The sequence below is a fragment of the Grus americana genome, chromosome Z (genome assembly GCF_028858705.1).
Source record: "Grus americana isolate bGruAme1 chromosome Z, bGruAme1.mat, whole genome shotgun sequence".
Taxonomy (NCBI): Eukaryota; Metazoa; Chordata; class Aves; order Gruiformes; family Gruidae; genus Grus; species Grus americana.
The window spans coordinates 69,926,634-69,950,542 of record NC_072891.1 but is presented as its reverse complement, the minus strand read 5'-3'; the positions used below and the strand labels follow the sequence as shown (position 1 = coordinate 69,950,542).

The window sequence follows — 23,909 nt, the reverse complement described above, 5'->3', positions numbered from 1 at the left end:
GAATGCATCTCTAGTAGAACATTCCCTTTAGCATTAACCTTTATTATTAAGCAAAACAATAAAACTGCTCCTATTTCCACTAAAAATACAGAGCAGGCAATTAATATTACACCTCTTCATGTCCATATATAGAAAGTAATATTTTTTCCATTTTGGAAAAACTAGACAATATATGTAATGGTTAGCACCAAGTCATGATGACTGAAGGGATCAGAATGAAAGTAACTCTACCTACAGTGCCTTCCCTCCCAGTCCAACTCTCCCACGTACAGCCTATAAACAGGTCTCTGATAATTAACTCACATTCCTCTTCTACACAGTTGTACAGAGAAAAATCATTTAGCTATATTTCCATTTTAGTTTACAATGTCTAGATCATTTCTCATTCATACTGAATATTAATGAACTACCAAGAAATAATTAGATAGATCATCCTATATAACATACATCTAACCTTCAACACCTTTCACCTAAACGCAAATTTTAATGTCTGCAGATTTTCATAATCTCTCTTAATACAATCTGTTCTTAATGCCAATTTCTGAACCTGTAATTTTCTTATACAGAAGATACAAACATAAGCAGCACTTGTTTCCATTTAATGAGTGTGGCTGAAATGAACATCTAGCCTGATGGTCGCTACACATTCAACAACATTTGCCAGGACTGTGAAAAGGTTACAAAAGAGATCAACTCTCTCAGGTATCACTTGATACCAGTAGAGCTACAGTCCTTTAATTCTTGGGCTTGAAATTAGCACTATGAAGTAACTACGGAAAGTCACGAATGATTCTGCTATATGGAAAGTCTGTGAGAATTACCGTGTCACCAAGGTGGGACATGGTTATCTCAACTTTTCCTTTATTATTTTGTTGACCTGACGCCAGCAAAGAGCTGGGCTCGTAACACTAATTTTTTTTCATTCAATCTGCATACAAACCTCCACCTGTACCTATTTTGTTGAACAGCAGACCAAGGCACATGTCTGAAACTCTCCACACCATCAGAACATTGGAATGGACACACTGGCCATTACAACCAGAGGTGCACCTGCCCTGGTATCCCATCTTTAGCAACAGTCAAGAACTCCAGAGAAGAGCCATGAACACAGGCAGCATTACTGAACGCTCATAGCATTTCACATATTTAAACTGTATTATGGCTCTGTACCATTTTCCACATAGTTTTGTAAATATCCAACTTTAGTGCTTTAGCTACCTAGAGGTGGATATAGAGGGAAGAAAGGGAAAAAAAAAAAACAGTAGCTAATTAAAAATTATAAACCTAGGAATGACCCAGTCTAGGTTTTTTTAGGCGAATTAATGCTTTACATTCTGATACCTATGTAAGTCACACAACTAGGAGGCAAATAACATGTTTCTCCTTGGAGGTATGGAAATCTCCTGCTCTGCATACTGCAGAGCACTGATGCTTGATAGGGAGCAGTGAGTGAGCAGATACAAATCACCTGGGGGTCCAGCCATCTGCCTCTCACCCTACCAGATCAGAGGATCTCAGCTTTAAAACTATTTTCTACTTCAGCAAAAAAATGTGCTTTACCCTTGGCAAATGTATGTCTGCATAGGACACTCTTCATTTTCTGGGTAAAAAAGCAGCCTTCCTATCCTGGGCTGGGTTGTTGTGGGTTTTTTTTTTTTTTGCCTTCAGGAAAATGGCAGCTGCCTGAAGCTGTTCAAGAAGGCTGAAATGGTTAAAGTAATCTTGAGGGAGAATTAGAAAGCAAAGTGCAAGTAAGGTGGTCAAAAGTGGGGAATAAATGCTGTTTAACCTCTGACTGTCATTCATCATGGACCTCACTGAACATGTGTGGCATATACAAAAACATTATTAAATTTCAAAAGGACTTTCCCACATGGCTTTTTTTGCTTCTAAATTTTAGGTTCAGTCTGGGTTAAGCTTTATTTTTTTTTTAATTACATTGCATTATTTGGCTTAGAAGGAACAAAAGAATATTTTACAAACTTTATTTCAGTGTTGATAAAGCATAATACAAACTCAGCAATTGCTTACCAAATCTCTTCCCTCAAGACCACCCTGAAACTCTAAACAAGTCAAAAGGGCCACACTGAGAATAAATATCAAAGACATTGCCAACTTCATCTTTCTATTTAATTAGCAGACAAGCTCATTAGCAGAGAGTATGCCTGCAGCCCTTGCTCACATCAAGGATCGTGGAGAAGTAGGTTGCAGTCACACATGAAGAAAGCCATGCAGCGCTGGCAGCAATAGCAGTATATGGCAGAACTGGGGACAGGGAAGTCTGTCCTCCTAGCGAAGGCAACACTCTGCAGCACACTGTGCCATAAAGTGAAATTTGGTATCTTTGGGGGGAAGCCAAACAATAGGTTCAACAGCACAGAGCACGACCGGCAGAGCACATCCTTGCTCCGTTAATCAGGTATATTTTCTGCAGGAGGGAGGAGCGGGTGGGAAAGACAACCCATGTCCTCAGCATCCAAACGCTGTTTCGTCCCACAGAGCACCACACTGTGAATAAACCAACACAGACACAGGTGGTAAACAAACACTATCATCAGAAAACATATGCCATATACGTGTGTGTGGAAGGGGGTGACTGTCTGCATCTAGTCTGCACGGGGTGTGGGGGGGACAATTCACAATGCAGCCATGGCAGCCTGCTTCTGGGTTCAAACAGCCTGTCACCGAGCAGGCTGGTTAAGTATAACTTAGTTAGATTTTAGTACTTGTTCAGCACACAGCAGCTAATACTCACAAAGTGCTCCAGAAACTGAAAGGACTGTTTGTCTGAACTAAAGGCAGTTCACTACAGTCTCTCTAAGCAGGAGCGTGTCCACCTAATTATTGCTAGGACGTTGTCAAGCACATTTTAGCTTAAAGTACAAACAAAATCTTCATTTACAAAAATTTGAGGATTTCTTCAACTCTTTTCTATGGAGAAAATAAAATTGGGGGGGGCTTGAGGAATCACAGCTGTTACTAATCAAATTTATTTAAGAGAGTAACATGAAACAGCATGTTTGTGAAAGCTCATAATCACAGCAGAATTAAATCATTTTTACAGAGCATTTATTTGAAAAGTTCTGTACACAAACTTTGAATATGGCAGAGAATATTTCCCTCGCAGTTTAGGTTTGATTTCATTCCTGGAAACCGCTATAAAACTCCTGCTCGCTTGCAGCAGGGTTCTTTATTTACACTCGGGTTTAGTTTTAAAACCTGTGACAAACACCAGATTGCTCACGTTCATCATGACGCAGGCAGAGCCACCACACATATTGCCCTGCCTCCTGGTGCTACCCGTCTGGCCAGCACGCTGCACTCCTGGCTTGCTCCGGCGCAGCCAGCTCGGCCAGTTTTGACTCTGCAGACATCCAGGTCTGGAGATGGAAAAGAATTTCATACGCCTCCTGGCACATCAGCAGTTACAGTCACAGTGTGACAATCACACCTTAAAATGATGATCCTTGCGCTGATGTTATTCTTCCCCTACTACAAAGACCAACCCTATACTTGTAGCCTGTACAAAGACAAGTCCTGCTCGTCTTGGCAAGAGTTTTGGCCTCCTGCCTTCAGAGCCACCAGCTTCTCCATTTCCCTTCCCCCCTCCCCCGAAAAACCCTACCTTCAAAAACACAGGCTGCCATTTTTTTAAAAAAGTATAACATATAAAAGTCTAACTTTTAGGGATTTTAACCTCCGTGTTGAGCCAGGCTTTTGCTTCCCCGCTGAGGCTACCAACAATTTTCCAAAACAGTGCCAGGTGCAGGGATTTTTTTTAAAGGAAGTTTTACTAGTTTGGTGGAAACTGGCCAAAAGCCATGAACTTGTTTCTGACAGCTGACCAGCCAGCTGCAAAGGGTAATACCAATGCCCTTCCCTCATGACTGCAAACACGTCAACTCACAGTTGGCCTGGCAGCAAGAAGATCATACAGCCATGAACAGCTTCCCTCAAAATGCACATATTGCAAAGCTTCCTTCCACCTCTTTTCCCAAGATTTATTACAACAAAATTGGTTACTGTACTTCTTTTCTGTGCTTCTTCTCTCTGCACTGCTACGTGTCAATCTCTCTTCCCCATGGAAAAAAACACCTTTCCAATTCAATCACTCAAGATGCTTGGCAATGATGGAAAACCCTCTTCTTTTCCTTACCAACAGCTCGTGAGAGAAGTCGAAGGAGTCTCGTGAGATTTCTCAGGGACAAGGGGGAGGGTGTAGGGACAGACCAGAGTCCCATCTGGGCTTTTTTCCTCCCCCACCTACCGAATTCTGTATGAAGGGTAAAGAAATCAGGCAGACATACAAACGATGTCACTTGCATCTCCCCTGTGCCATCTGTTTTTTTCCACTCCAAGCTTCCTATATACTTTAGGCAGTGACAGCTCATCAGAAAGGAATCGTCCCACGGCATACTGTCGGTTTGTAAGGTAGAGAGCGCGATGAAATACAGCACATTCATCCTGCCCTCCCCTCTACCTCAGCGCTTTGGTATCCCTCTGTACCAGTATAGACATATACCTACAGCTATTCCCTTAATTCCTCTGTTTCTAGAAGCCTTCCACCCCTCAGCCTCAACCTTACAGCTACTTTCCTTGCTCCCTATAACCATTTTTTCCTTAAAAGTTACTCTACATATCTGTGTTTGTCCCCACCACTTGTGGGGGTAGTTGGGATCCAGCAAGAGCTGTATCGACTCATAATGTCAAGGTTTATGGGTTTCTTGTTGACCTACTCAGTCATGATGTCATCTTCTCAAAGATAATGTTTTTGAGATACCAAAAGCACTGATACACCTCCATAAATTTAACTCAACCTAATTAACTGGGGAGCACCTATTAAAAACATTTTTCTCTTCATTAAACCTAACATCCATTAACCTAACATACAAACTTTCTGAAATATTATTAACACTTCAAAGACAACACAAAAATGAAGTAGATAGATAAATTCTCTATTACTAATTCTCCTCCAATGTATCCTTCAGCAGGACAACACAGCTTCCCATTTTGTGCCTGCTGAGTTAGTACTGAAAATACGCATTAGGTATGAAGCACTGGGTTCAAGAAGAGGGTTTCATTTAAAGTGATAAAAAGTAAGGATTTTTCCTGCAGTTAAGGGAGACATCTTGTCCTTAATTTTCCATTTAGTCTTGCAGCTTCCAGAAAAATGTTTCATCTTTTTATATCTCACACTACAACATAGAGTTGCAATGGAGTTTAAAGCAGAGAATGACAGCACTGACTTTAAGACATCCTAGTGTTTTCCAAGCCAAATCCATGGCCAAAGACAGTGTCCTTGTTTCACACCTGTTGATGTCAATGGAAATACTGCATATGTTCCCAGGAGATCACAGGTTCTGTCACAAGAGTGTAACATAATATTTTATGGAGTATCCCACCTACTTCTTAAAAGATAATCTGTCTAGTTAGTATGAGCCGCCTTGTCACTCAGTGACACCTCTGTTTCATCGTAACTTGTTTCACCACAGAGTTGCAGAAATCATCTTTACTTGTCCACATCGTCGAGACCTGAGCTGGAGCTGGTAGCGTGTCTCCCGAGCCAGGGCTGCTGAGACACCGCTCTTGGCAAGACAACTTCATGCTACAACGCATTCTCCATCGCCTTGCACCTTGTGCTGGTTGTGCTGAAAGTCCAACGCCCTCTCTGATGTACAACCTCCCCAATTTCCAGGCTATTCAGTAAGTATTGAGATGGGCTTGGGACAGATACCTACAGAGTCTGTGGTTTGTAGTGAGAAGAACTGGAGGCTTCCGATCTTAACTTCTCTAAACCTGAACTCACTAGCTTGCACAAAGTAGAAATCTACATAAACAAATGCCTGGTCTGAAAAGTCTGGTTTACCGGCAGGTAATAGGTGCGAGTGAAGCAATCAGGCAACATTTTTATTTGCAGATGAATTTCCATGCATCACCAATGTATTTCCAGAGCATCACCTTCACAATGTACCCAGGAAGGGAAAGCTTGGAGTCTTTCCTAATTCTTTTGGCATGTCTGATTTATTGAGTTGTTTCTGTTCTAAGTCTCCAGACATTTTAGCCACAACACATCGTACACACGCACAACTCCCTAATTTTTTTAAAAAAGCGAGACTTGATCAGATGAGACTGAAGAACCAAATGGTTTCTTTGTGAACACATCACCCTTCTTCTATACACAGTGCCAGCTGCTTGGCAGCAGCTTTCTACCCAAGGCTCTGCCTAAAACCACCTGCAGGCTTGCAGATCTAAGACTGAGGTGTGGATTGAGCAGAGGGCAAAGGTGTGAACTGGGGCCAGAAGCAAGCATCTGTCCATAGAACAATCCCAGGATGCAAATACAAACACGACGCCTTTTCGGAAAGGTCTTCCCCAGATGGGAGTCCGCTGTACCCTAGCAAAATGGATTTGGGAGAGGCACAAATTTACAGCCACAAGGGAAGAGGCCCAAAAGCAGCACATGAGCATAGGCATCTTGACCAGCCAGCTGTGCCTTTCTGCTGATTTCTCAGCCTGTGTAGATCTCAAGAGATCAGCAGAAATGTGAGCAGAATTACTCCAAAACATATAAAACTCTCTCTGTGGGCATCTTCCTTTGCAGTAAAACACACACACACACAAAAACTCCAAACAAAACCAGAACCAAACCCAAAACCCAAACAAAAAAACCCCAAACATGCTAACCCCAGTAAATTCTTTTTTTAAGACTTGGACTTGAGTCCTTAATGCAAAAGTAACTTTTGGACAGCTAAAAGAACCACTTCCAGAATCTGTATTTTATCTGTTTTGGATGCATAATATGAATATTGTTAAGAAAATGAAGGCTGAAAATTGCTGTATCTCAAGCAAAACACAAATGAAATGGTGTAAAATAAGCACTGAGTTCACATGGGACTGATCTGAGGAAAAATCCAAATCCAAATGCACACTATTTCTCAAGAAGTTAAAAAAATGATTGGAAAATTGAAAATTAAAATGGCCTTAGATTTGTGGGTCAAACCCATTTCTAGTTGACTTCTAAGTCACTTTTAAAATAAAGAATTACTTGAATTACTATTTCTTTATTCTTCTAAACGCTGGGACAACATACAGCTGCTGTAGTCTATTTTTCTGCATCTTGCAAAAACCTTATATAATTCTAAGTTCTGGAAGTTCTTTAAACATAAGAGAGTATTTAAATACTCTTTTGATCTACAAAAAATATACTTCATACAGGCAAGGGGAAATACTAGAACTACTGCCAGAAACTATTTAATAGCTTGAAGCAATTTCTACCCTCTTGTTTGAACAGGAGAAAAAAAATATTGTTTAAAGGACATGGAATCTCTTTCTATCTTTCCTTCTCTCTAAAATATCCAACTAATTTGCCTTAACTTAATCTGTGCTTTTAGCCTCCCTTCCCTATGAGTATTAAAGAACTAAGCAGTAAGGAGCTCAAGATAGATCAAGCGAACGTTAACCTGGGACACGGTTTCGCTAAATATGCACAGCCACGGTTTCTGCTCAGTGCAAATTGTATTATTTTGTGTTCAACTGGTTGCACTTGTATAGTTTGATTGTCTTATCTATCCTGTAGGGCTGAGCAAAACGGTGCAACCACTGAAACTAAACATGAATTTATTTTCTGTAAAAGCAAGGCTGAGACATGAAAGCTGTGAAAGAATCTTGTTAGCAATTCCTTGTGTAGGCAGCATGTCTCACTTTAATCATATGCATTACGGCCTTTACCCATTGCTGCAAATTTACTCTCAGAGCTTTTCTGCACATCAGTTTGGCTAACCCACTTTCTAATGTCTCTGTCTCTGCATAAGAAAGCTGAAAACTATATTCCTTCTTATACTGCAAACAGCAAGACAACACATGCACGCACAAAACCAGTGCCTTTGAAGACCATGGCTTGTGTCCATCATTTCCTGTTGTTGTTGCATGTTTATCATTACTTTTGTTATCATCTGGATGCCTGAAGCGTCTGCACTGAGATTCGGAAACACAAGAGGGCAGGCTACATGCAAAGGAAAACGCACAGTGCATTTTCCTACTAGGTTTCACCATGTAAATAGCCCAGTTGAACAGGCTGTCAGAAAACTTTAAAAGAGGTGATTTTCTCACTTTCAGCACAAAAATATGTGACCAAGCTCTTCTTCTGTTTCTCGGGACAGTATACTATTAGTTACAGCTGTACTCCTGCATTTAGAAACTGTATCAAAAGGTGAAAGGTCTTTTTCTCTTGAAATCTGTGGTAATTTCTAAGGCCGCTATGTAACGGCAAGAAAAGTTACTTGCCCTCTTGCAGGCTTTGACATGCAACGTAATGAAAATGCGATGGATTCTCTCTCAGTAAATTCCATCTGTTGAAAACTTAAAGGCCCTCCTCCCATAAATGTATTTTGGTAAAGGTGTGTGCTCATTATTACACAACCGTTTTTAAGCATGGGTAGTTGTAAGAGCATGCTGTCATGTGAAGGTTGCCTAGAGAAGCAGGCAGCGTAGCTGTGACGTAGCACTCCAGGCCTCTACTAACATGTTCTCTGCTGGTTTACTGTTGAAAAATTTCCAGTACTAGACTCTTCGAAACTAAAATATCAATTCAGTTTACAGATGACATAACAGTACAATGCCTTCTTGATGGTTTTGGTACTAATTTGCTCATGAATTAATTTCCTCCAAAATTTTTTTATTTCAGTAATTAATGACTCCTGCTGAAGTTAGTGAGATTTATGTCACTGTTATGAACGAGTCTGAGGTCAGCTTTTCTAGACAAATCCCATGCCTTGTGAAATAAATACAGACATGCAATCTGAAGCAAAACGGTGTCCTCATTTTTCTGTTTGATGTTAACAGATCAAAAGTTAGATCCTGCCAACCCACACTCTTGTGCCTCGGCCCAGCGCCTCTGCACTTACCTATGTGAGCAATGTAATTGGTTCTGATGACAGATTCATGTAAGCTAAGGCTACCTGTTTGAATAGAGGTTTACAGCTGGGAATCCAGATATTTGGATCTTCAGAGCCTGGCACAAAGAAGTAGGTCAGGATTAGTCCTTCTAAAAAAACAGTGGTGTAAGCATCTATATAGGTGCTTCAGGTCTTGAAAAGTTCTTTAAGTTCTTTAACTGTGACAACAATGAATTCTTTCATCTGTTTCAAACTAAAACAGATTACTGACCATTTATGGGAAAAAAAAAAAGGAAGTCTAAAGAACTGATTTGCTATTCAAGGTAAATCAATGCAAGGATTCTTACAGACGTCTTCTCTGACATTAGCAGTCATTGTACGGTCTACATTTTCCACCCTTCTGCAGCACAGCACCAGCATTTAGTTGCACAAACATATACCAGAAAGGGCCTGGCTGAAATGCCTCTCTCACATAAACAACACTTGAGTTGGGTGTTACTTGGGGGTTTTTTGCAAATGATGTTACCTCCAGGATTTCAGCTACACAAGAGAGCTTATGACATAAAAACAGGTAAACACAAAACCAGCTGGTCAAAAACGTAAAGGGTGCACCAAAAAGGCATGAGAATTTGTGTGTCAGAGAACTTAGTTATTCCACACTTTGCCTTTTATTTTCAAAGTTTTTCTCTGATAGATACTTTAGCACATGTATGTAGTAGTCTAAGAAAAGTATTCTGACAAATCAAAACTGCATTATTCTCACAGTCAGCCAGTCAGTCACCAGCCTTCATCTCACACCTTCAGGCTATTAGCTCCAGGTTGGGTAAATTTGCCTTTTGGACTATACATGCTGTTGAACAAGAACAGGATCTTTTTTTTTTTTTTTTTTTTTCCTTGGGAAAGGAAGTGTTCTGGCAGTATCTCGAGGTCTTATGCTTAGAACAGGATAAAGCAAAAGAGACGACACCACCCTACAATATACGCATCTCGTGACGGAATTAATCAGTGTATCTGAACACGCTGAACTTCCCTACAACAGAATTAAAAGGAAACACCTTGCAGATAATAATGAAAAAGTGTAGTAGCTTATGCAAAAATCTTTCCTCTTCCCACAACAGCTCTTTAAGGATTCAGTTCTTAATTTCTTTTTAAAAATAAATAAATTCCTATTCAAATTCAAGAATAATTTCACCGGATGAGGAAAAAAGCATCCCAAAGAATCACTAGAAAAAAGTTTGTCTTACTTCTTCGCAAAACCTGAAAACACTCTCCTCTTTAATTCCTTTCCAAGAACGAAAAAAAATAAAAATTCTGCACATTTTATTTCTGTAAAAGAAAGTCTTACTGCATGGACACAATTCTTAAAAAATACGTAATACAATCACTTTCCTATAACAGACTACAGCAAATTAAAAAATCAATTTAACTGTGGTCATTTCTGATCAATATGGCTAGGATGAGTAAGTTGTAATTGCAAAAGCTGCGCATTCGTAATTAATAAGTACAAATTATTTAGAAGCGGAATGGGTTGAATGCTATTAGAAGTTTATACACATAGTACCAAATTCTGTTCATACAGAAAACTAAATTCAAAAGTTGATCTTAATACATGATGCCCTTCTTTCATTAGAGAGCTATGATGAAAAGCCAGTACTATAAAGACTATGACCTGAGTTAAACCGCCTGTGATTCTCTCTATGTAATAAAAAAGGCATTTTGAATCAAATAGCAGACTGCATTTAGCCGTGCTCATGGAGCGAAGTACTACTCAAGAAAGATAATCCCATGGGACTTAACGTCTACTTTGCCATCAGGCAACAGACACCAGGCTGTACCCTGCGTGTAGGACAAGTGGTGGAAAAGCAGCTCCAGATAGCACAAAAGCATTGTGTCCCATCTTTTTCCTTGCTGTGGTGTTTTCGGCCAGGATGCAGCAGTATCCTCCTGGCCCTGCACTTCCCATGCAGACCCAGGCACGGGGGCCAGGGCTCCGGTTGCCCTCCCGTCACTCCTGCCCATCCACCCACTCCAAAGGACCAGCGGGCAGGGATGTACTCTGCCCACACGCGGGGACCGGCTGCAGGCACCGGGCAGCTCTGCGGCTGAACAGGGGACAGCTTTCCACTCTCTCAGGTCCCTTCACGAGCATGCAGCCCAAGCTGTTTCAGCCTTCCAGGAATATTCAGGCAGTAAGATGACATTCAAAATGTGCAAGATTTGCAAAGCAAACTTCATAACTTTGCTACAAGGACACAAATACAACAATTACTTTCCCTGAAATGATCGTTTTCTTTCCTTGATGAGAGTAGTACATTTGATGCTAAAATTCAGCTGCTTGGGGATGCAGAACTCTTTTGACCAACCATAAATAAACTGAAAGATCGATATTTGACTATAAATGGAGTAAGGTCTAGCTGCTGAGGTGTTCAGTAGAAACTCTTCTTTATTCTCCAAGATACTCCAGGATTCTCCAGGAACAAGACTTGGCCTCTATACTGACTATACTATTACTTATCACTCACTTCTCTCTATCTTAGAGGTAAAAAATAAATAATAAGCAATAAAAGTCATCAATTAATGCTAAAGAAAGTACTAAAGATACCTTACAGAACTACTTAAATTAATTTATATACAGAGCGATTCTATACCTAACCTGAAACTAAACAGAGTACAATAAATTCTGAGAAGAAAAACACAACTGAATTTGCACCTCTACAGCTTTTGACCTAAGTTATTTTTCCACTGTAACAATTTTCTTATGCAATCACCAGCTCCTTTCTAAAGGGAACTACAAAATAATCAGGGCAAATTATTTTGTTCTATCAGACTGTCAATCTGCTAGATACATGCATATTGTGAATTTAACAGGAAAAAGGCTGGGATTAATTTCATGTAAAATATGCGTATACAACAGAGTACGCAAAAGCTAGACTATAAACCAGAAACTTCCACACTATATGAGAGTATAAAATTACAAATACAGATTTTCTGTGCATCTACCAGCAAACAAAGCTTTGTCATCTTTAAAATTCATGTGAAATTTTTGGACTTTAATTTGTTGAGTTGGTAGGGCTCCTGAGGGTGGATTACAAACAGCAGGCACGTGTTCTCAATCTGTTGTTGATCTCACTTGAAAAATTGACAAGATTGAGTGGTAAAGTCCCAAGCTGAAGATCTGAAACTCATCTTTGAACGCAAGCTAACCATCTGAAAGTAAAAAAGTGGCTAATTTTCCACATTAGTTCCAATTATACAGAATTTTTTAATCTAAACTGCACAGTTGGAATTTTTTAATCTAAACTGCACAGTTTTTAACATGATTCTTTGCTTCATCTGAATATTCAAGGCTTTTTTTTGTGATGAGAAGATACGTTACAAGCTTATCTGTGCAAGAATCAAATTGCTTTATTAGAACTGGAGGGAAATCACTTAATTCTGGAGACATTGTAAAGTGCAAAAGAAATGAGATTTAAATATCTGCTAAAGTGTGTGGCGTATTCCTGCTCACTCAGAAGCGATGAAAATTTTTTCTCAATGGGGAAGGAAAAAGGAGACCATGAATTGCTTAGTGAAAGGTGTTTGTGCATTATTTCATATTATGCATAACTGACAAAACAATTAATATTCTGTACTACACTGACATGTCAGTCTTCCAGCTACTTTCCTGTTAGACCTATTTACTACTTTATCATTTTTCTCATTTGTCAAAAACCGTATTTGACTACTCACAGCTCCGCATTCCTGAAAGTATGTATGTTTTAATGCTGAATTTGTGAACAGATATTGAAACTTTATTAAAAAAATACTGCCAATGACAACGCAGTGTTGAAAGAGCACTAGTTCTGTCTGAAAAAAAGGTCTACTTCCCCTTTTCTACTTTGCAATTCAAGCTGCTCTGCAGCTAACAAAAGGGTACTTATTGTCATTTTATTAAATTTAAGGTAACAATAAACATTAACTCAGTCTCAAACATGATGTCATGCTGTATGTAGCTAGGTTAAAAGAGAATGTAAAACAAATTACCTGGATTGCTTAGGAAACCCTAAATGCCCTAATTTGCCCAACCATTTATCAGCAGAACTAATGAAAAGCCTTTCTTGCTCTTGCAATGGGTAAAGGTAGCCATTAGTCTCTGAAGTGTACAATTTTACCAGCAAGACAAAACAAAAAGCAAATCTTGGGAGTAAATATCAGCTGGACGTTCACATAACAAGGTCCAGAGAGACATATCCAGGAGTTTCCTCTTTTAATCCAGCTCTGAATAATGTTGGATGCTGTTCTCTGTTCCTTCAGAGCTCTACTACTGCCAAAATAACTGCAAGGCTTGCAAGTCCGAGTATATCTCAAGCCTTTCCCAAGGCACCCCAACACTATCTGAGGCACTGAAACTATGGCAACCGAATAAGAAAGCAGCTTCCATGATTAATAGATGAAGATCCCAGCGACAGTGCCTAGCTAGGCCATAATTCAGGAATGCAGGAGGAATTAGCATAGAATCCATCTCAATCTACCAATAAAAAGTAGATTTTGGAAGGCATCAACAAAACAGCAATTTTTTTTCAGCTAAAAAAAAATTTTCTGTAGAACTATAAACTGTTCAAATTCTCATTAACATTTCAATGCATGGCTGCCTTGAGTGCAAGTAATGGGTAAATGTTCATGAACAATGGTGCAGGAACCAACACAGCAAATTTCCCATCTGACTATCAAAGCCATATGTAGGAATACTCAATATATAGAACATCTGAGTGAAGCTGAGCAGGCGCAGATAAGAAAGTAGACATAGTGTTTGCTGCAGTCAGGAATATATTTGGACACGTTTTTTCCCATTGTGCTGGGGATTCATATAAGAGAGTACTTTTTCCATCCACTAAACTGGAACACCCAACCATATCTATTATATACTCTACATATTTTCATTACTACAAGGTCCTGTGAGTCTGTCAGGCTAACTGCAAAATTGATGAGGGTTAGGAATACCTTTTTTTTTTTTTTTTTAAAGCACAAAATCAAACTTCTGCTATTATCTCCAGTAAAAATACTGGTATTACAGTCCTCATTCACTAGACGGACTCAGATTAAGGTGAAAGGGCATAGTAAAAATACTCTTTATTTTTTTCCACTTTCATAAACATTAAGTTTTCACTAAAGATCATAAAAGCATAGGAATGCTTTTTTTGCCCGTATTACACAAAGGGTATAACCCTGCAGTCAAGGCACAACTTTACCCAGGGAGGGTGACGAAGAAGGAGCCAAAGGCTTCCCATACCAAGGACAACACATGTTGGTATGGGTATGTGCTGCAATGCTGTGCATCTGCCCCCAGAAACTCTTTAATTTCAGCATTGCGTGAATGTTGTAAAACTATATTTCTGTAGAAAGTTCCCCAGTAGCAGTTTTGATGGTAGCTAAAAAAAAAACCTCTGAAAAAATTGGCATGGTGTAGTCCATGATATGTGAATTTCAAGTGTCTAGTATAAATACTCTATATAGAAATGCCTATTATTAACAATACTTTTAGAGGAAAGGTCATCGCTGAATGTAGTGAATTACCATATGTCTTCACTCTAGAGATACAGCAACTGGCAGTTCCGTTAATAGCTGGTTTATCTACTTCATTTTACATCTCTATTTCAGCCACTAAAGAAACACTTTGGGGCTTGGGGAAAAATTCCTTTCTACAAAAATGACTCTGTATTCACACAGAGCAAAGTATGTCCCTCCTTTTAGCTGATAAATAACTAGAGTTCTATAGTGGGAAAGACTTCCAAGAGGTTTTGCTGCAAATTACGGAATAATTCATGTTGGGTTTTTCTTGGTTTCTTCTTCCTTTTTGAAAGCTGGTTTTTTGGTGGTTTTTTTTTTTTTTAAAAAAAAGGTGATATCTACTTCCTTTTTTATTAAACTATAGCTAGAGCTAAACTTTAGATTTCAGAGGGCATCAGTCTGGCAGCCTCATTTATGTTCATCTGGTGCATGAAAGCTGAGAATATGATTATTTTATGTGGGGAGGCACAGATCTCTCATCCACTTCCCTATTTCCAGTGGCCCTACTACTAACTGTTAGCAGCCTTTTTAAGTCTGAAGCGACAAAAGCTGTAAATGCCTCTATACCTGACTTTCAATGAATCCCTCCTAAGACTTCCAGATACCCTGATGTTGTAGGCACATACCTCTTTTCTTCTTTTTTTTTTGTTTTTTTTTGTCCCTCAGTTCCGATATCACATTTAATTTTGAATCCCTCCACATCTCCCCGCTGCTAAAATAGGATAGGGAAACAAACAGCTTGGGAACTCCAGAAGACACGCGGGACGCGCAATATGTATAATTATAACACAGTAGGTGGCACTCTTCCCTTTAAATCCTGAAGCAGTCCCTTGGAGCTGTGCTGCCATGCTTGCCATGTTGCAACCGAGACTCAAAACCAAAGCATCGTTCACCATGGACAATTAAGATCCCTAAACACTGTATAAATGTGAACATTCAGTTATTTCCATGGCCATAGGTAATGGTTTAGTTGTCTCACAAGACAGCATATAAAGAAAACAAAGATATGCAAACTCCGGTCTGCCAGGTTTGCAGGAACTGAGGAAGTCCAGTTCTGCCTTCATAGACCCTACACACACCTTAGCTGTTCCTCACTCAAAAGACTGATGCAACAGACCAAAAATTAAAATATTCCTATAGAGAGGTGGCAGGTTCAGGCCCAGGCTTTCCCTCGGCTGCAGGTTTCTGACTTTGAACACTGTTCATAGTTGCTGTATGCTCTTGATCAGCAGCCAGACTCCATGCCACTACTGGCTTTATCTTACTGCCAAAATGATCTCCGTGGACACCTAACCCACCTCAGAGTAATCCTGATACACAGAATTAATGAGTATAAAATGCTTAAAAGCTCACCAGTAAAAAGCATTGCTTATTCCTCTTATTTTTCCGTTGCCCTGTCAACACAAACCTTGTCACAATTTGTTGGATGTTGCTCCACAGCACACAGACCTAGGTCTGACTTAACACTGAAGGTTGATGCAGAGCAAATGTACCTGCAACGTAGCTTCAGGTCCTTACCAAGTATTGATTCCCAACAGACAATTTCAGATTGGGGCCTAAACATGAAAAAAAGTCCCTATTTGAGTAGTATTTCAGCAACTGCCTTTACTCTTAGAAAATTACTCTGGCAAGCAAGGCTTCGCTTACTCAGGTGAATGAGACTGGGAAGGACAAGGGCTCAAGATTTACCTCCTCAAAAAATTAATAGTTGGACGTAAAATACTGCAGCATCTGTATCAAATTAGGGTAGTGAAAACTTCTGCTTTAGCATGGTTCTCTAGCATACGCTGCTTCTCATAGAGCTAAATGTTATTTTCCAGAATTTACCCGGTTGGTTGTTTTCAGCACTCTGCTATAGTGTATGGGAATCAGGTACTATACACAAAACATTTGTTTGGGTAGTATAACAATGTGTTCTTGCAAACAAGCTGGATGCGAGGCATGTATTAGCTCAGGTCAATTTAATCCTAAAACATTTTATGTCTCTCCTGCTGTAAACCATGTGAACTCCTTTCATGTGTATTTATGTATGGCTCTTCAAAACAAGATGACAAATTTCCCCTTCCCTTCACAAAACATGCACAAGCAAGTTCACAATCGCCTACTTCCTTTTTAATGCAAACAATTCCAGTCTGGATTTACACAGGTCATTAATTCGATCTCTCTCCTTTTCTTTTTTTTTTCTTCTTTTCAAAAATTCAATGAAGGCAACTCCTCATCCTTAGTCCAACCTATCTCCTTCAGTCTTAAACTCCAATAACTGTGATCCTCTATTTACCAACATTAAGAGAGGACTATGGCTAATATTCACTTTCATCTTCAAGTAGCTAGCGATGTTAGCTAGTTGTGTTTCTCATAGATGTTAGTGTCCAATTGTTTTATGGTTCAAGTAGTATGATTTCAGTTGATAAGGCTGGTTTTGCCATTAAGTAAGAATGTAGAGTTTTAATGTAGACTAATTGAGAATACACAGAACATCGGTGACAGTATCATTCATCTTCCCTGAAAGTATTCACCCATGCTACAAGCATTTGACTCCTACTACATGAAAAGCAAACGTTGCAAATATACTTTACAGTATTACTTACTATTTTAAAATTCATGTAGCATTCAGACAGAAACATTATCGGGGCATTCCGCCCCTGAACTAAACTTCCATGAAAGCCAGAGATTTTCTCCAGTAAGAGTGGCGGAGAACGGAAATCAACATTTTTATGCATAGGAAATTGTTTGGTTTTAAAGAGAGTTAGTATATTCTCTTTGTCTTGTACCTTATGAGAAGCTACCATATTAAAAACACATTCCTTTTAGATAAAATTATACCCTAGACAGTGTAACGCCTTGGCAACTGTACTTTTTTAAGAGTGACAGACCTTCCTGATCTTACTGAAGCTAGTATTTGCTTTCCACCACATATGAGGCAATTCCACAAAGAAAGGGATTTGCTGGAGCAGACTCAAATTTCCTCACAATACACTAAATTAGTCTTATTTAACCCCCTCCCCCAAAAAAAAACCCTAACAAAAAAAAATAACAAAAAAACCCCACCAAACCAAGAAAAACCCCAGAAGTTAACCAGAGCAAGATCAGTTTGCTTTCCTGGTCTGAAAACAAATGGCAAAGGAAGCCATGAACATGATAACAGCTGCATAAATCTTACTCTGCGAAATGCCACAGACTCCTCAAAATCTGTGATAAAAAGAGCCAGACTCCGCTGGACTTTATCACGTTCATGCCAAAGGATTTACCCACCAAGTAAAGATCACTTGCATGAGAATGGTTCACTGGATGACACTTGGATTTAATGAATGCAAACCAAAACCAGTCACTTAACTAATTTTTGCAAAGGCAGTGGGAAAATGATGCCTCTAGCTACTATCTTTGAGGTTAACTTAATAATTAATATCATTGCTGGATGATACTAAACAAAAGTTAGCAGAATCTATGCCAAATAATAAGCCACCGCTTGCAGCCCTGTGACAGAAAACGGTTGTGGAGATTTAGCTCTTCGTTACTTGGAACACCTGCAAGCCGTGTGTGCCCCTTCGGTAGATCAAGCATTCACCTTGCAGAGTCAGGAATTTGCGTCTTTTACAATTTATCACAGAGCTGACAAAAGCCTTTGTTTTTGCAATTCTATTAGTAAAATAATTTTCCATCTGCAGCAGCTAGAGATCCGCGCTGCACAGACGCTGGCACAAACGCGCGTGTTTACAAACTTCAAAAGCAGCAATTAGCTCGGGAGAGGAACAGGAGAACAAATTTCCCTCTGAACAAGCGGTCAAGGTTAGAAAAAGACAGAGCTATTTGCCTACGGAAAACCCAACAGTTACCGTCTTGCGACTCACCCTGGGAAGAGCCAGGCAGGACAGAGGCAGTGGCGGCGGGCAGAAGGGCATCTCCGCTGCGACTGACCGGGCTCCAGCCTCAGCCCCGCTTCCCCCGCCAGCCCCCCACCCGCACGCCGGCCGGAGCCACCCCCGGGAAACGCCTCCCTCGGGCGGGAAGGAAGGAGGGAAGGAAGGAAGGAAAGAAGGGTCGGTGGGACGGCTGAGCCCTTGCAAGAAGCAGGTACTTTCTCCACGCGTGATGAAGGAGACACAAACTTTTCGCCGCCCTCCCCGTCGGCAGAGCGCGGGGCGGTGCTGACCCCCAGCCGGCCCCAGGGGCTGCCCGAGCCTCCCTTCCCTCCCCCCCGCGCCTCGGCTCCGCGTCCCCGGCGCACCACCGGCAGGAGCACAGCCCGGGTGGGCGTGCGGGCTCCCGGTCATGCGGAGCCGCAGCCGCGGCTCCTAACGCACCTTGCCCTCAGCTGGGACCCTTCCCTGCCCGTGCGTACGTGGGGACGGGGTGTGCATGTGTGTCCGGGGAAATCCCTCCACTGCTCAGCATCCGTTCCCCTCAGCAGCATCCTGTCCCCTTCTCAGCATCCCTCCCCACCTCAGCATCAGCGGCACGAAGGCGCCCCGCCACCGGCCTCGGGGCTCCCCGGTGGCGCGGGGCGTGTGTGGGGCGCCGCCAGTCCGCAGCCCCTCTGGGAGAGCTGGTCGAACAGGAACTCCATTGTGCCGACGGGCCCTGTTACTGCCCTTTAGAAAAACTTTATCTTTTCCGCCGTTTCGCCCGGCTCCCCCCGGCGCCGGAGAGAGGAGAGGGGCTGAAGGAGCTGCAGGGCGAGGGCGCGGGCGGAGGAAGAGGAGCTGGGCTGCGCCGCGATGCTCCCCGCCCGCCGGGGCCAGCCCGTCTGCCTGCGCTCACCAGCCGGGGAGAAGGGGCTGGCAGAGCCACCGGCCCGCGGGGCAGAGGCTGGCAGCGTCCGGCAGAAAGGGGCGGGGAGCAGCCCTGCCCGAGAGCCACCCTTCTCCCCGGGGCTGCGGGAGGGCAGCGCGCACTCCCCTTCGCCAGGGCCGGGGCGGAGGGGAAGGCGGCCGCTGTCCGCGGGGAGCGGGCGGGGAGGGGAGCCCACGGCCCCAGCCCACGATCGCAAACAAAGCCCGCGGCACCGCCGGGGGCTGCTCTGCGGAAGAAGTTTCCTCGGTTCCCGGCCCCTTCCCCGAAAACGCAACCCCAGCCTTGGGGGAAAAAAAAAATAACCCTAAAAAAATAAAATTTAAAAAAAAAATCAACCGCACCCCACTACCCCTCACGGAAGAGAGGAGACCGCGGGGTTACGCCTCTGCACGGAGCGCCCACATTGTCCCTGTAACAAAGACACCCCTCCCCGACCCAGCCCCACACGATGCCCGGCAGTCCCAGCGTGAGCGGGCGGCGTCCCCGGCCCTAGCCCCGCCGGCGGCGTCCCGCGGCCGCCCAGCTCCCTGCGGCGCCCCGCGGCCGAGACCCCCTGCCGCCGGCCCGCTGCGAGCAGGGCTCGGGGCCGGGGGAGGCGGAGAGGAGCCCCAGCGCCGCGCATGCAAGCCGTGCCAAGGGGCTAGGGGGGAAGGCTAACACGTTCAGCAGTTGCGGGAGGAGGTAAAGAAAAGGAAAAAAGAAGAGAAAGGCGAAGCCGCGAGATGCCTGGAAAGTGGCAACAGCAAGCGCAGAGTGTGCACTTGCAGGCGGCTCTTCTCCTCCTCCTTAGGCGCTGCAAACGCTGTCGAGACAGAAAGCAGCAGCCGACCTTAAACCACACACCATCCTCGCTCCTCCCGAGCCTGCCGGGGCGACCCGGGAGCCTTCCTTTCCGAACAACCCCAAAACATCAGGTAGGGATACGGACGGGGAAGTACTGTACCTTTTCGGTGCATGTATCTAGGCAGCTAGAGGACAGAACTAGCTGATGTAGTGTCCCATTTAGTAATCCATTTAAGGGGATCTCTCTGGGAAACTGGAGCCACTCTCTCCTTTGCAATCCTTTGTCATTACTACATGTGTGCTTCCCGGGGGACGGAATATTTAATATTTCTACTTTCTGAATTGCAAATGCAATTTGTTCATTTCCAATGACGGGCGAAAAGAGGGGAGGGAACAGAGAGAAGAAGAGGGGGGAAAAAAAAAAAAAAAAGCGTGAGCAACTCCTCTCCGGACTCAAATTCCACTACGGTTCCACTCCAGTAAGTCCCCTTCAGTCGCGCCTCGGGAGGAAAGTCATTTCGGGGGGGGGTGTCTCCTCCTGCTCCCTCTCTACCAAAAGTGCTCCCGGTGTGACGGCTGCTTCAGGAAAACTCCTAGGCTGCAGACACTCGCCGTGCCACGGCAGGAAAGCGCAGTCGCTCCTCGACCCGGGCTGCCGGGCATCGGACTGTGCGCGGTGAGGACTGGGGAGCCGCTGCTTGCCGCTGCCTGCTGCCCTGCCTCCCGCTGCCCTGGCTCCCCTCGGCGCCCGCCGCCCGCCCCCCTACCCCTGGGACTCGGCTCCGCCGGCGGAGGCGGAGACAAAGCCCGGACTGGACCGCGGCGGACGGGTGCGCCCCGTTCCCCGCCCCTCTTCTCGCCCCGCTCCGCCCCGCCCGCCACGACAGGCGGAGCACGTGCCCGGCAGCCCCGCCCCGCCGGGCGGTGGGCGGTGCCTCCGAGGGGGCGGTGCCTCGGCGGCGCCGGGCGCGGCGCGGGGCGGGGGCGGCCGGTAACACCGAACCGCCGCGTGTCGAGGCGGCCGGGGGTGGTGGTTCCGGTGCTCTGTACCGGCGACGCTGCTGCCAGCGACACCGCCCCGCCGGTGCGGGGCCGGTGCTGAGCGTTACCGGGCTTACGTCGAGCAGGTGCAAGCGGAGGGAGCCCGCTGCCCCCAGCCCCCGCCTTTGTCGCGTCCCCCCCACCCCCCCACCCAGGAGCTGCCGCCGCTTCCAGCCATCACGGTCGTTCCGCAGGGCTCGGAGAGGCGGCCGGGGGGCGCTAAGGTGGGGGTGCCGAGACGCCCACGAGCGACCAGAGGAGCCCGGACCGCCCGTGGCGGCGGGGGCGCGGTACTGGGCAGCCGCCCGCAGCCCCCCCGGGGGTTGCGCGGCTCCTCCGCGGGCTGCGGGCGCGGCAGCAGGGGCCGCCACGGAGCCCCGCGCACGCTGCCGCCGGGCAGGGGGCGCGGAGCCGGGCCAGGCCGTATCCCCCGTATCCCCGAGGGGAGCGGGGGCTGGGGCCGCAGCTGGCGGCTGGCGCAGGTCTCGGCCGTCCGTTTGTGTTCTTTTCCCTTGTCCCTCCGCCCAAATCCCGCCTCGGTGGTCGCTCGCTGCGCTAATCCCTGTCTCGGAGCCGATCCAGCCAGGAGCAAGAGCAAGCGGCCCTAATACATTAATCCCCCTCTCCCCGGCCCCGCGTCGGGGCCCGCCGCCGGCGGTAATCCCCCCGGCCCGGCCCTGGTGCGGCGGGGCGATGAGGGGGCTGTGCCCGGGACCGCTCCCCACCCTCCGCGCACGGAGACTGAGCCGCTCGTCCCGGCTCCCGCGCCTCCCCCCTCCCCGCCGCCCCGGGACGGCGGCCCCGGGAGCGGGAGGTGCTGCGGGACCGCCGGGCTCACAGACCCCCGCCGCGGCCGGGCGGACCTCAGCCGCTGCCCGCGGGCGCGTCCGCCGTGGGGTCCGACCCGACCGCCCGTGGGTCCGCCCCTTCGCGCCCGTGGGGCGCCCCCCGCGCCCCGCTGACCTCTCAGAGCAACGAGGCTCGGACGGACAAGCTGCGGGAGCGGAGAACGATATAAAGCCGACAAAATAGCCCAAAGTCAGTGAGCTGGAAATCCGCGTGCACGTTTCTTTGGCGGCGGCGGCATGCAATCCCGCAAGAGTTTTAGCACTAATTTCCACCCTCTAGATCTCGCCGGAGTAACGCTGCAAGGAGAGAGCCTCTAGTTACTTCAGCGCGAAGGTATCTAGTTTCCAGCGGATTCATTTACACGTGCAATTGCTTTAACTTTTTTTTTTTTTTTTCCCCCCAAACCAGATAAGTGAAAGGACTGACTGCAACTAGGGGATTTACTGTCAGGCCACGAAGTGTGGCATTAACATTAAAATAATTACTTGTTTATGACAGCTGGGTTTTTGCCTTTTATTTTCAGATAATGAAAGGACTCTGAGAAATTGGTTTTGATTTGGTATTTGATTTGGGATCTAAAATTACACATACATTCATTCAATTTCTAGTTGTTAGATTACAAGGGAAAACATTCATATGTATCAAGGAGAAGTTTCTTCTTTCCTTACAGACAGTTTAAACTGAATGTATACTTAGGGTAATTTTCTAACCTAAGGAACTGAGACTTATATATTTTCTTTCTTTCCTTGAAAATCTAAACCAGAAGTGGCTTCTGCACCAAATGGAGTAATTGCTGGGGACAGATAAATTTTACTGAAACAAACTTACCCTAGATCTGAAAGCAATTAAAGAAGCTGAGCTGGTACAAATAATTTCTGGGTACCCAAGCGTGTATCAGGGGGGTAAACCAGATGAATGTACCTTGATTTGCCAAGACCCCTAACCTCATTTCCACAAAGAGGCCCCTGATCATCTCATGCTACTTCTCCGTCTGTCAGGAAGCAAGAACAGAGACTGAACACAGTCAGGATTTGCGGGAAATACCCATTCGACACTACCAAAGGCTGACATTCAATCATTACATTATGCTCAATCACTACATACGTTTTGAGGTGTTCAGAACTTCCACTGACTTTCTTGTGGGTTTGAACTGTAAGCAGATCTAGATTGGGCCCTTACTGTGTGTTTCAGATACTTCACAAATATTTCCGCAGTACTGAATGGTTTATTTTACACGTGCATTTCTTCATTAAGCAAAAAAGGCTCTCTGACAGAGAACATTTCCCCCTCCCCTATATTTAGGGGTTTTAAAAATACAGACCAGATTTTTATATTATGAAAGTTCTGCAAGAAGCAGAAAGCACTACAAAATCCTATTTTCCAGACACTGATACTAGCCAAGGCAGCAGTTGTTAGAAGTTTTATATTCAGGTTCTTTTACAAAAGTGTTTTCCATTCATCCACTTCCTTTCCCTTTCTTTAATTTCCAAACCTGCACTACCTAATTTCTTCACTTCAATCACAGTAGCCCTTTTTCATTTAGCCTTCTGTCAAAATGAAAGTCACCTCTTCTGTCCTTCATTCCTGTACTGCTCCTTCTGCTCTTAACATACTAGAGTCCATCTGCAAAATCAGGTGTGTCTTCATGGCTTAACAAAACACCTCTTTGCTTTTACCTGACTCCCTGTTCCCTTTCTCTCTCTGTACCCAAGCCAGTAAACTACTTTCCTCATCTTTTCTCTCCCACCAAGTTTTTTTAGGCTATTTTTGTGGAACTTTAATATCAATCTCAATTCTCCATGCCGTCAGATTTCCTGAAAACAGAGACACAACCTTATTTGCTTTGCCTAGACTAGTTAACAACTGTGGGCTACTCACACTGGCTTGGGGAAGGGAATTATTACCCTTATTCATGGGAAAAGGCATATTTTTTCACTGGCTGCTTTTTGGCAGCTGCAGAGGTAGAGTGCAGTGGGTTTTCCAGTCAGGAATTCTTGGTGAGGT

At 44.4% G+C, this 23,909-nt stretch overlaps 1 protein-coding gene across 6 annotated transcripts in view; it reads right to left on the bottom strand.

The window, feature by feature from the left end:
* Nucleotides 1–20,809, bottom strand: part of SEMA6A (semaphorin 6A) — a 116,356-nt gene extending 95,547 nt beyond the window's left edge. For 2 of the 6 annotated variants that reach the window (XM_054810081.1, XM_054810084.1), the window contains exon 1: nucleotides 20,176–20,806. The gene's annotated coding sequence lies outside the window, so the exon portion shown is untranslated. Of the gene's footprint in view, nucleotides 1–18,289; nucleotides 18,513–20,175 lie in introns of those variants that run through there. The other 4 variants (XM_054810086.1, XM_054810087.1, XM_054810085.1 and 1 more) reach the window with 4 other exon arrangements.
* Between the last annotated feature and the right edge of the window lie 3,100 nt (nucleotides 20,810–23,909).